This window comes from Miniopterus natalensis, chromosome 10, assembly GCF_054644295.1.
Source record: "Miniopterus natalensis isolate mMinNat1 chromosome 10, mMinNat1.hap1, whole genome shotgun sequence".
Taxonomy (NCBI): Eukaryota; Metazoa; Chordata; class Mammalia; order Chiroptera; family Miniopteridae; genus Miniopterus; species Miniopterus natalensis.
The window spans coordinates 19969142-19981792 of record NC_142090.1 but is presented as its reverse complement, the minus strand read 5'-3'; the positions used below and the strand labels follow the sequence as shown (position 1 = coordinate 19981792).

Here is a 12651-nt window from a genome sequence, read left to right as displayed (position 1 = left end):
TTTGTGGAAGCTGAGTTCATGCATGATTAGTAAATGGTTTTGTTACTGATTTTATTCGGATACCCTTAAATGAAAGAATCTGAATAAGTGGAAGGTAGTGTGTGGATTAAGTGTGTATCAGAATTACTAGGCATTTCGAGAGTTTTGCAAAAATTCCTGGTGATTGTGATGACCCTCCTGGGGGTGGACAGAAGAAGGAAGGTCTGCACATGAGAATGTGTGTTTGCCATTTTTTTTACTATTACAGATGCCTCATCCACAACTCCTTTCTGCTTACAAATACATCATTCTGAGCTGAGAATGCTTTAAAGAGAAAAATTCCAGTTGGTTCAGAAATAACACTGCTTGTTTCCCTCTCCATACTGCTCAAATGATTCTTCCACATTTACACAGCTTCAGGAACGTTCTCCATAGGTGTTGTGCATAATATATGCTAAGATAGTGATATTTCTTCATTATCTAAATGTTGCAGAAGACTCTGGGCCATGATTAGTGGATGATTTCTGGCTCATTCAGATAAGCAGAAACATTAAAGCCAAGTTTATGGTTCTTGAGAAATGGCATACGATGAAATGATTTTATCGTAAATAGCGTAAATGTGTTGCATATAGTTTGCATAACTAATACAGTCTTGCTTATGATGGGATGTGGCAATAAATCAATGAGGCAGATTTTATTATCTGGTTTTCAGAGACTTTTCTCTCTTTACTTTGTGGTTGTATCTCTGTAGCTCTAGATATTCGGGGGTACAAAATCACTTTACCCTGCTTTAACAGTTTTCAATACACATGTGTATCTGAGTAATAATATAGAAACACTACTTAAACTTTACAGGTGAGGAAATTGAGGCTCAGACATCTTTCATGCTCTAATTCCTATTTCATTGCTGTTTATGTCAGAGTCTGACATTTTCTGTCTACATTATGTACAAATGTGCCTAACCAGGGAGAGCTGTATCTGTAAGAAAATAGAGTGGTTTGGTTACATTTCTCTCCCCATCTCCGATTTAAATCTTATTGCTGTTATTTATGTCTTTCTGGTGCACTAAGAGTCACATAGGTCACCCTTCAGATTCAGTCTAAATATCTGACAGCAGAAATTGAAGTGCTATTACAACATATTATGTGAAATTACCTTCCAGGTAACATTTAAAATATTAGTAATCTTTATATAAACCTGGACAGCCATTGATATCAGGGGCTAGTTTTACCTCTTTTGTATCTCTACTACTTAACACACCATGGATTCTTATTAGTTATTTGCTAAATAAGTCAACTGATTATGAACAAGTTGATTATTTGATGACATACATTTTTCTCTTAATTTTGTGATGGTCTAAGGTAAGAAAATATGAATTTATATAGACATTGTAGAGTTTGAAGTTACAGAGCTAGCTCTCTATCACTGACGCTGTTTTACTGTGCAAGAGCTGTTCATTTAACAAGTATTTCCTAAGTATCCTCTCTATGCTTAGCCCCAGACTGGGTGTCACTAGATTAGCAAGGACAGCCTGTGAAGCATGTTATTTTCTTCACTGTCTCCAAGTGAAATCTATAATAAGACCAAAGCCATACTTGAGTTACTTCAAAGAAAAACTATTCAGAAAGACAGTTCCATATTTTCAGGCAACTTAGCAGGTCAGATGCCTTTGGGTTCTTTGCATGACTGAGTTAAAGAGCTAGAATGTATATAAAAGCTTAGTGAATTGTGTTTGCAATATCACTGAACAGCCATAGTTAAAACCAGACTTTGTTGGGGTTTCAGGTGTAGCTGCTGCAGGGTTATTTGTGATTGAATTGCAGCTCTTGAAATGCATCACTGAAGTTCGACAAGTAGCTCTACGGCATTTGTGGGTTACAGTTTGGTTCTGATGTTTGTCCACATAAAGACTCTCCCTTTATATATACCACACTAAAATGGAAAATTAATCTAGGAAATAAGATTGAATTTTTTTGAAGAAGGAAACTAACTGCTAATAAAACAAAACTTCTACCTATGATGAAATAAATCTCAAGCCATTCTTTATTGGTAGAAAATTTCCCTTTAAAAAAAGCTTTTAAATTGACTATACTGATAAGCTAACTATGTTAAACTAATCAGTAAGAAACTTCTTTTATTAACCACTGAAATTATTTAAGGATGTCAATGAAAGTGAAAATATTTAAGGCATAAATTCCCTAATTACTGCCAAAGCCCAAATTAACACGAAATTATTAAAGTCTAAATAGCATCTGCTGATGTGTCATTGGGAGCTCATTTTCCCCTGGCTATGCTTCCTACTACTGCTGGATGAATAGTCAATAATTATTATTGGGTATCATACATTTCATAGAAACTGTCAGAACATGCAATTAGTCAGGAATGATAAAATGGCAATAAGAGAGTTAGGAATAATGAATTGGCAATATAAGTCATCAATGTGTGATACATACACATCTTAAAATGTTTTATAGGCTACTGGCTATCAAAAGTAATCATGACTGGTGGAAGCAGATGGAATTTGATTTAGGGACTGTGAAATGTTTGTTTAACTCTCACTTGAAAGTGGACCTGGTTTGTTTGGTTATTTTGGCCCTCACTGTAGCACAAACTACTATAGAATTCTCCGTAAGGAAATCTGTTCTAGATCTGGGGCCATCGTCTGAAGGCCTTTATCACAGAAAGTTGTACAAATGCCTCAGGTATGATATGATTTCACAGCGTGAATGCAATGCACAGAAAGTCTCCAGAGAAGCTGTAAAAATGTTTATGGCTGCTGAGCTCTAAGGTTAGAGTTTAAGACACAATTGATTGTAAAACTTTAACTTTTGATATAACTTCTAACCTTTCAGTGCACAACTGAAGTTGTCAAAGAATGCTAAATATAAAGCCTTATTTTTTAGTTCCTGCAAATGAACATCCGGGTAATAATGAAAAGATGACCCTAAATATCCCTGTTACAACCAGCACATTCTTTCATATTTTTTATTTTGCAAAGTCACACATATATAGATATGTAGCTGTAATTTAGACTGTCCTGCTTCTAAAAATAGGCTACTGCAATTCTCATTTTGAAAAATGCTCAAGCTTGCCAGGCATAACAATTTAAATCATTAATTAGTAAGAAGTGATGACCTGTTATGCTCCATTTCACCCTTGACTGTTGAAATCACACCCTAGGGGTAACTATATTATAGTCATGGACAAAGTATTTGGGAAGTTTCTGGGATTCAGAACTTCTAGGATGCAAAAGAATACTTTATAGATGTGTAACCAAAGAGGAGTGGTTTAACATAATATATCTCACCCTATAATTCATATTACATTGACTAGCGGAAGCGAACTGATCATTTATGAACTCTTGAACATGGTGACATTTGGCATATATCTAAAATGGGAGATTGAATTTAATATCCATAATTAACTGTCAACATTTGTGCTTCACTCTCGTACTTGGCGATATTATACTGACATTGCAGAAGGGTGGCACGGAACTTACTGCTATGTAGCAAAGTTTTAAATAAGCATATTTCAAAGCTCCCTCTCAAGTAATGAATTAGAAATTGCCTTTGAATTCAACTTGGTTGGCAGTTATTATTTGGTACATAGATCTCCCGAGACAGGAGAGTGCAGTTATACAACAGCTACTTGGAATTCTGTGTAGCATTACACGGTCATATTAAAGACAATTCTTAGGTTTTCCATCCAAATAAAAAATTTTGAGGGTTTACATTTATGATGTAAGGTGGGAGCCTCACAGCACTACTGTGGAGAGTGCAGAATTTAGGATAGTGTGGATGTGTTTCTGATCCTATCCAAGGGGATTTATTACTAAAAATACTAAAAGCATTTCATTCTACCAAAGCTTCATTTGTAATAGAGTCCCATGGCATGGATCCTGTGGGTAGCCTTACAGTCTAGTTCTAGGTCTCTAGGACCAAGAAAGGCAATTGGTAAAAAAGAAAACAGTATTTTTAATGCAGGTATTTGTTATGCATATTGATGTCCTATTAGGGATGTTCACTGAGTTAAGATATCCTAAGCACTGTGCTTGATAAATATTTGTTACACATAAACAGCTTTGACGTTTACCAGGCTGTAGCACACTCAACATGCTGCTCCTGAGAGAGCCCAGAGGGTGGTTATAAGGCTTCCCAATTATTTTCCATGCTGCAATCTCAAAGGCTAGCCTTCTACTTCGTAACTCATAACATGTACTCACTATTCACGATGAAGCTAGCACTTATGCTGAGTTTTCCTTGAATTTTTATTCACTTATATGTAATTTTATTTTCAGCCTCTAACACCTCTTGTCTTCAATGCACTGGGGGTAAAGTATTGCTTTCTTTTGTATTACCTGACACTATTTCATTCACTCATTATGGGACAATCCCCAAATTCTTTGAGCCTGAGTTTCTTCATTTAAAATGTTAGAATAATAATAATAATGATCAGTTTTATTCTCAAAATAGAATACATTTTTAATTTTTGTGTGAATATTACAGATATCCCCCTTTTCCCCCCATTGACCCTTTCTACCCCTTCCCTGCCCCCCACCCTTCCCCAGGTCTGTGTCCATGGGTTATGCATATATGCACATAAGTTCTTTAGTTAATCTCTTCCCACCCACCCACCCCTGCCTTCCCTCTGAGATTCCTCAGTTTGTTCCAAGCTTCTTTGTCTCTGGATCTATTTTGTTCATCAGTTAATTTTGTTCATTAGATTCCACATAAGAGTGAGATCATGTGGTACTTGTCTTTTTCTGACTGGCATATTTCCCTTAGCATAATACTCTCCAGGCTGCACCATGCTGTCTGAAAGGGTAAGAGCTCCTTCTTTTTTACAGCTGCATAGTATTCCATGGTGTGAATGCCCCACAGCTTTTTATCCACTCATCTACTGATGGGCACTCGGGCTGTTTCTAGAGCTTGGCTATTGTAAATTACACTGCTATGAACATAGGGGGACATAAGTTCTTTGTGATTGGTGTTTCAGGATTCTTAGGATGTATTCCAAGAAGTGGGATCACTGGGTCAAATGGCAGGTCAGTTTTTAATTTTTTGAGGAAACTGCCTTATGACCCAGTGATTTTACTTCTGGGAATATATCCAAAGAAACCCACAACACTAATTCCAAAGAATATATGCACCCTGTGTTCACTGCAGCATTATTTACAATAGCCAAGATATGGAAGCAACCCAAGTACCCATCAATAGATGAGTGCATAAAGAAGATGTGCTACATATACACAATGGAATATTACTCAGCCATAAAAAAGAATGAAATCTTACCATTTGCTACAGGTTGGGTGGACATAAATGGTATTATGCTCAGTGAAATAAATCAATCAGAGAAGGACAAATACCATATGATTTCACTTATATGTAAACTCTAAAGAGTAAAATAAATGAATAAAGAAAATAAAAAATAGAATAGATTATAGTAAATACAATTTCCCAGCACTTAGTGGGTGCTATTGTTCCATAACCTATTATTACCTCTATCTTGTTTTCAATCTTTTACAGAATTCAGTTATGTCCCCTTTCAAATTTACTTCCCTGAGATTGATGTATCCCATTTTCTTATATGAAAATTTCTACATACAGTAGTCCCCCCTTATCCACAGTTTTGCTCACTGTGGTTTCAGTTACCTATGGTCAGTTGTGGTCCAAAAATATTAAGTGGAGAATTCCAGAAGTAATTCACAAGTTTTAAATTGCATGCCACCACTCTGACAGCATGGTGAAATATTGCACTGTTCTGCTCTGTCTCACTTGCGACGTGAATCATCTTCGCCCAGCTTATTTATGCTGTATATTCAGTGCAATAAGATATTCTGGTAGAGACCACATTCTCATAACATTTATTACAGTATATTGTTGTAATTGTTCTATTTTATTATTAGTTGTTGTTAACCCCTTACGGTGCCTCACTTATGAATTAAAGTTTATCACAGGTATGTACGCACAGGAAAAATCATAGTATATATAGGCTTTGGCACTGCCTGTGGTCAGATATCCACTCGGGGTCTTTGAACACATTCCCTGCAGATAAGAGGGGGACTACTGTATTCTTTTTTGGGGGAGCTATTATCCCCACTTTATTTTTAAATTAAAATATAATTAACATATAATATTACATTCATTTCAGGTGTACAACGTAGTTGTTCAACATTTGTATACCTAACGAAGTGTCACCATAAGTCTAGTAACCATTGTCACTGTACAAAGTTGTTACAGTATTGCTTGCTGTCGTCCTTATGCTGTACATTATAGCCCCCGTGACTTATTTATTTTATTTCTAGAAATCTGTACCTCTGATTCCCCTTTACCTTTTTTGCCCTTCCTCCCAGATCCCCCTCCCCTCTGGCAGCCTTCAGTTTGTTCTTTGTATCTATGAGTTTTTTGTTTTGTTTGTTTGTTTGTTTGTTTGTTTATTGTTTTCAGATTCCATGTATAAGTGAAATCATATGGTGTTTGTCCTTCCGTACCATATGACCCAGCAGTTCCACTTCTGGGCATCTGTCTGCAGGCAATGAAAACACTAATTTGAAAGGATAAGTTTACCCTATTTGCATTGCAGCATTATTTATAATAAGATATGGAAGCAACCTAAGTGTCCATCAATAAGTGAATAGATAAAGAAGATATGATGATATGATATGATTTGATATATGCATAAACATACAGAGAATGGAATATTATTCAGCCAAACCGTTTGACTTGGCCTCACACAGACTCACCCCTCTTTTCTTGCTCTCCTGTCTTTGTTCACAACTTACTTCCTTAGCAATAGCTTCCTCCCTGCTCTTATCTCTGCCTATAAAGTGCTGATTAATTTTCAATTTCGTATTTATCTTTTCTTTAAAAACCTTTAAGCTAGAAGCAGACTATCCCAGGACAGATTTCTTACAAGTGTCTATTGAGTTTTACTGTGGTGCTTAAATATTAATTACTTGTTTTGAACAGAACTCTGTCCGCATACCCTGCTCCTTTCAAAGACTTGATTTTAGTGACGACAAAGACACTCTCCTTGACCAAACTTTAGTCATGTTCCTTTGAGCCCACTTTTTGACTAGACCTTGTCCTTGGGCCCTGTCTTCAGCCTGCATAGTCCAGCCGTAGCAAGGATCCTGCTGTTATTTTATTAAGAATCCTCTGCCCTTGGAGCCTAGTCGCCCCGTCCTGCCTTCAGCAGGAGTCCTGTTAAGTGGGTTTAGCAAGAATCCCCTCACCCTTGATGTCTCCTCTTTGTAATTTTCAAGGGACCCCTCACTCTGCTCCTTGACTATAAATCCCCAGCTGTCTTTACTGTATTTGGAGTTGTGCCTGATCTCTCTCTCCTGCTGTGATAGCCTTGACACCTATTACAACAGTCCTGAATAAAGTCTTTCTTACTATTTTAACAAGTGTCAGAATATGTATTTTTAACAATGGAGAGTGCCAATCATGTTAACCCACGCCCTGGGCTATAGGGCACGGATGTAATACAAGTTTAACCAGTTAGAATATTTTTAACTTCACCTCTCTTGATGGAGTTATATGGCCCTAAGCTGCTCAGGAATGTTTCCTGCTACCACCACATGGAGAAGCTGACGTTAGACAATGAAGATGTCACACGGACAGAAACAGAACCCAGGCCTGTCTGCTTTGAAGTTCTTTACAGTCGTATGTAAGGTCAGCTCTACTTTTGCCCTTTCCATTTGTTTAAGCAAATAATCTGCCTTTTTCTTTATTTGCTGAAGCACATTCAACCATGTTTCAGGTTTTTAAAACCAAGATGGCCTGATTGATACATTTACTGTATAGTAATTTTCATCTGCCCTGCTATGCTGTAGATTTGTAATTCTCATTCCTCAGTTATACCGGGTATAATTATAATTCGTGCTACTCCACAAAAAGTAGGCTCTTAACTATTTACTGATTTATCTCATTTTCTGTGTGCTTGAAAATTAAATTAATTTCTGTGCGCTTGAAAATTTATTTGTTATTTTTAGTTCTATTTTTCTAAGTAAGTCAGTATTTAGAACATAGAAAATATGCATTAATACAAAGATAAATTCATCTATAATTTCAACACCTGGAGATGACCTGTGAGTAATTGATGTACTTCCATCCCCCATTTTCATGAGATTGTAATATATATATTACTTTGTTTATTTTTTCTCTGAACAATATATTGTGAACATTATTCTATCAATTAATAAAATCATTCTATCAATTTACATAAATGACTTTTAAAAAGATATCTGGATTGTTTCCAAAGATTTTCCATTCATTTCTAAACATAGTCCCTATGTGTGTGTATAACACAAACAAGAAAAACTAAACTAAAAATGTTAAGTTTTCTTTTTATATGTTTCTCATATGCTAGAGTATTTTCTGATGATATATACATTTAAAAAACTTTTGGTGCATATTGCCAAATAATTCTTCAGAAATATGGTACAAATTTATATTCCTAAAGTAATAAATTAATAGTCTTATTTTTTCCTCAAATTGCAGTTCAAAACTGGCATTTTGTTTTTAGCTTTAGTTTTTTTTACATATGCATGTATTTTGTATTACATATATATTTATATATTAAATTATATATTATATATAAAAGACATATATATAACTTTATCTTACAATTTGGCTTAATTGAATTTATGCCATGTTGTAGCAACTTGACAACTTTAAACTTCTTGGAGAACTTTAGAAGTCAAAATTATTAAGTAGCAAATTAATATAACACTGAACAGTTAAGAGAGCCCTGCAGAATGCAATTCTGGACATTTGTTACAATGGATCAATTTTTCATTAAATTCTTTAAATGATTTCAATACTTTTTGGATACAAAACCAACTGCTTTTCTTACTGTTTGCCAGAAGATGGCGATATAATAATAAACTAAGATCTATATTTTAGAGATTGCAGATGAATATTATCAAAGGATTAAAATAAAACAATTCCTAAGGCTTGGCAAATCACTCTCTAATGATATACTTACCTTTGTCTTTAATGGCTATAATTTAAAATTAAAAGTTTGCTATTCATTTGGAGGGGGAGGGTTTAAAATATTTTACTCAGTATAATTTTTTTCTCATATTTTTACTCTTCTTCCTTTTCAAGTTATAGGAACAACCTGGGTATAAAAAGGTTGCCAATTAGTGAGTTTTAAAATCTAAAGTTACATTTGGAATCATTTGAAAATTGTTTGTTTACACAACATACACACGTATATACACACTCAAATACAACTACTTCTGTGCTGAGATTGAAAAAATGGAATAAAAGAAACCAAAGCCAAAGCTGAAAATTGTGATGATCCCATGGGACTAACCACAAAATAGTAGCTTCTGTATTTATAATTATTTACATTTAACAATCATCCACTAAAATTCACTTGGGGACATGTTTACATTGCATTTTATTTACAGCAAGACATAGTCATTCATCAGAAGTTCTGTGACAGATCAAGGATCCCTTCAAACACTACTTTCATGTAATGATATTGCATACAGGTGTCTTTTAAAAGGCAGCTAATTTAGTATAAACTGGAATGCCTCAATGTGTGCTAATAACTGAACTTTTGTTCAGCATAAAAAATGAACCTTAATAAACCTCTTTCCTTCTGTATTGCTCCTGGCTCCAGAATTTTCTAATGAGTAGCAATGGGAGCTCAGCAACCATGAAGAGGTAATTATGTCTAATAAGTAGACAGGCCAGAGTATTCAGCAAAAGTTCCACTGAGGTACCCAGTATTACCTTACTAATTCTCACTAATGACTGGGAAACAAATTGCATGCCTTGAGATCGGCCACAAGGCACTGGTTCAGGAGAAAACCATGGAGATAGCATAAAACTTTGCTAATGAACAGAAATAGCATCAGTATACGTTTAATTTTGTTTCTGTTTTGGTATCATTCCTGCAATGCCTTCTAAATCTATATAAATACATAGATCAGCAATATATCACTCATTAAAAAAAAAAAAGTGGCTCGAATGTTATCCACCAGATTTATTGACTTCTATGGGCAGAGTGCCTTCAGAGTATTCAGAACTGATGGGTACATTAAAAAAGAAATAGAAAGCAATCCTTTTTAGAAACAACTGTTTAAGTAGGGCAGTGGAATAAACATATTCACATAGAAAGTAGCAAAACAGAATTTTTTATAGCACTAAGTAATATAGTGTCAAATGATGGAATTGATCAGCAGTTATTTGATTTTTGATCAATGCTTCTATTAGAATGCAACAAAAACATAAATATGTTGTTTAATACTCGTCACAATCGACCTATGTAGATATTATTTTCTTTTTGATAAATGAGTAAACTGAGTCCCACCGAGGCTGACTGACTTACCCGCTCACACAGCTGATGCCGTGGGACAGGATATGGAGCCCTGTCCTGCCTCCAGAGCCTGAGCTCTCCCCAAAATGCTGGAGAGAGCTCTGAAACCCTTTCAGCACACACTTGCACCCAACTTAGGCGACACTCACTTTGCCTCCTAGGGTGCCCTTAATCTCTTCAAATAAAAACCCTGCAGAAGATTTTTCAGTCAGAGTTGAGATTGATTTCTGTGATTCATCTGTCACTGTGAGAAGAGATTAGAGCTGAAAGGAAAGTGACATATGATGGCTCCTGTTCACTGCTGCATGACTGGCAGCGTCTAGAACAGAAAAACAGACTTTCCCTTTTCTTTGGGGAGTAAGCAGCACAAGAACATTTCATTCGGCAAAGCTGATGACATTTTTTCTTTAAATTGGACACCCTAATTCTCCCAGGATCACTGTACAGTAATCGTCCTAAGTCCATAAAATTTCAAGATCATCCGTTCCAAAGGGGAGTGCCTTCTGTTTGTGGAACTGTTTGCATCATTTGCCTCTCTTCTAATAATTTCCACAAAATTATCTTATGTATTTAGGCCTTGAGGAAAGAGACGCTGCTCTCTGAAGGCTTTGAAAGCAGACAGTTAAATATCCCTTCCCCTGGTTTGTCTCATCCCCTCTCACCTTGGTTGGATCAGTGAGTCCTCAACTGCACTTTGAAATTCTTTAGAATGTGTTACTTTGCTAACAATATAAAGAATGTATCATTACTAGAAAGTGTTTTGCCAAATTTGCATTTATCTAGATTACTTATTTTGATTCTTGCTTTCTAGTAAATGGAGCCCAAAACAGTTTGGTGTAATAATTCATGATTAACCTAGAAACGGCATCTCTAAGTCATTGATGAAGCTATGTATTTATCTGCCTCTAGTCAACAAGTGCAGAGGTATTGTGAGTTATGAAAAAACCTACCCTGGAAGACAGCGTCACAGAGGAGTTGAAATACACCTCTGGAGTCTGACAAACCTGAGCAGAAATCACAGCGACTGCTTGGGTAGGTTACTTAAATTCCTCGGCTTTGGTTTCTCCTCAGTTTCAAAGGCTTCTCATAAGAACTAAATGAAATTACATTTTATGTGTGTGTGTGTGTGTACTATATTTTTATATGTATGTGTGTTATTTAGGACACTATCTACCACTTAGTGCCCAAATGGTAACTTGTATTACTGTTTTGCCTTTTTCTTTTCTTTGATGGTATTTAAGTCTTCAGTCACAAATCAGGCATTTTTTCCCCACTGCTTTCATCAAAGATGCATTCAGATTCTTATACACAGAGAGAATGAACAATAATCTGTTGCCACAATCATGATGAATAATAAACTAGTAGAGTCCTCAATGAGATAGAACAGTAGCCCAAGCCGGTGTGGCTCAGTTGGTTGGAGTGTGACTCAGGCACTGGTTCGATTCCTGGTCAGGGCACATACCCAGGCTGCAGGTTTGATCCCTGGTCAGGGCATGTATGGGAGGCAGCAGATTGTCTCTCTCACACTGATGCTTTCCTCTCCCTCTCTCTCTCTCCCTCCCAAAAATGATACATCAATAAACACTTTTATTTTATTATTATTATTATTATTATTATTATTATTATTATTATTATTATTATTTTTACAAGCCTGTGGTTTGGTGTTTCTGCTGATTTGGGCCCATCTCTGCTGTGTCTGTGGTCAGCGGCAAATTAGCTGGCTCGTCCAGGATTATCTCAGCTGAGTCATCTGTTCTCTGACCCACGTGGTCTCTTGTCCTCCAGCAGACCGGCCTCTGCTGGCGTGTTTTCCTAGAAACAGCCTGGGGACATGTGTAGTGCTGTCGAGGCATAGGCTTATAATGGGTACAGGGTCACTTCTGCTTTATTCTTGTGGCCAAAGTCTCTACCTTCTGAAGGAAGGAGCTGCTAAGTCACAGGACACAGGATGTGGGTACAGAAAAAGGTGAAGAATGTTTACAACTTACCATAAAGACAAGGTGACTAAGAAAGACTTCTTCCAAAAGATGCTGACCTGTTTTTGAAGTTTTTGCATCTGTTGCTTTCAAGTTCTCATGATTTTTACTTTCATAACTGATACCAGTAAAAATTATTTTATACAAGTAGCAATAGCTAATCATCCTTGACTCTTAATTATGCGCTAGGCATATTGGTATTTCACATTCATTTTCTTATTTAACTTTACAGCCTTCAAAGTAGATATTATTTTTATCATCTCTATTTTAGAGGAGAGTATGTCTTAGAGATTTAAGTAATTTAATTATGGTCAGAATGCTAATTAGCAGCAGAGTCAGGACTTGAATCCAGGTTGGTTGG

The 12651-nt window shown here is 36.0% G+C and overlaps 1 pseudogene; it reads right to left on the bottom strand.

Moving 5' to 3' along the window:
• LOC107537312 (developmentally-regulated GTP-binding protein 1 pseudogene) overlaps window positions 1-12167 on the bottom strand; it is a 56340-nt pseudogene extending 44173 nt beyond the window's left edge.
• Between the last annotated feature and the right edge of the window lie 484 nt (window positions 12168-12651).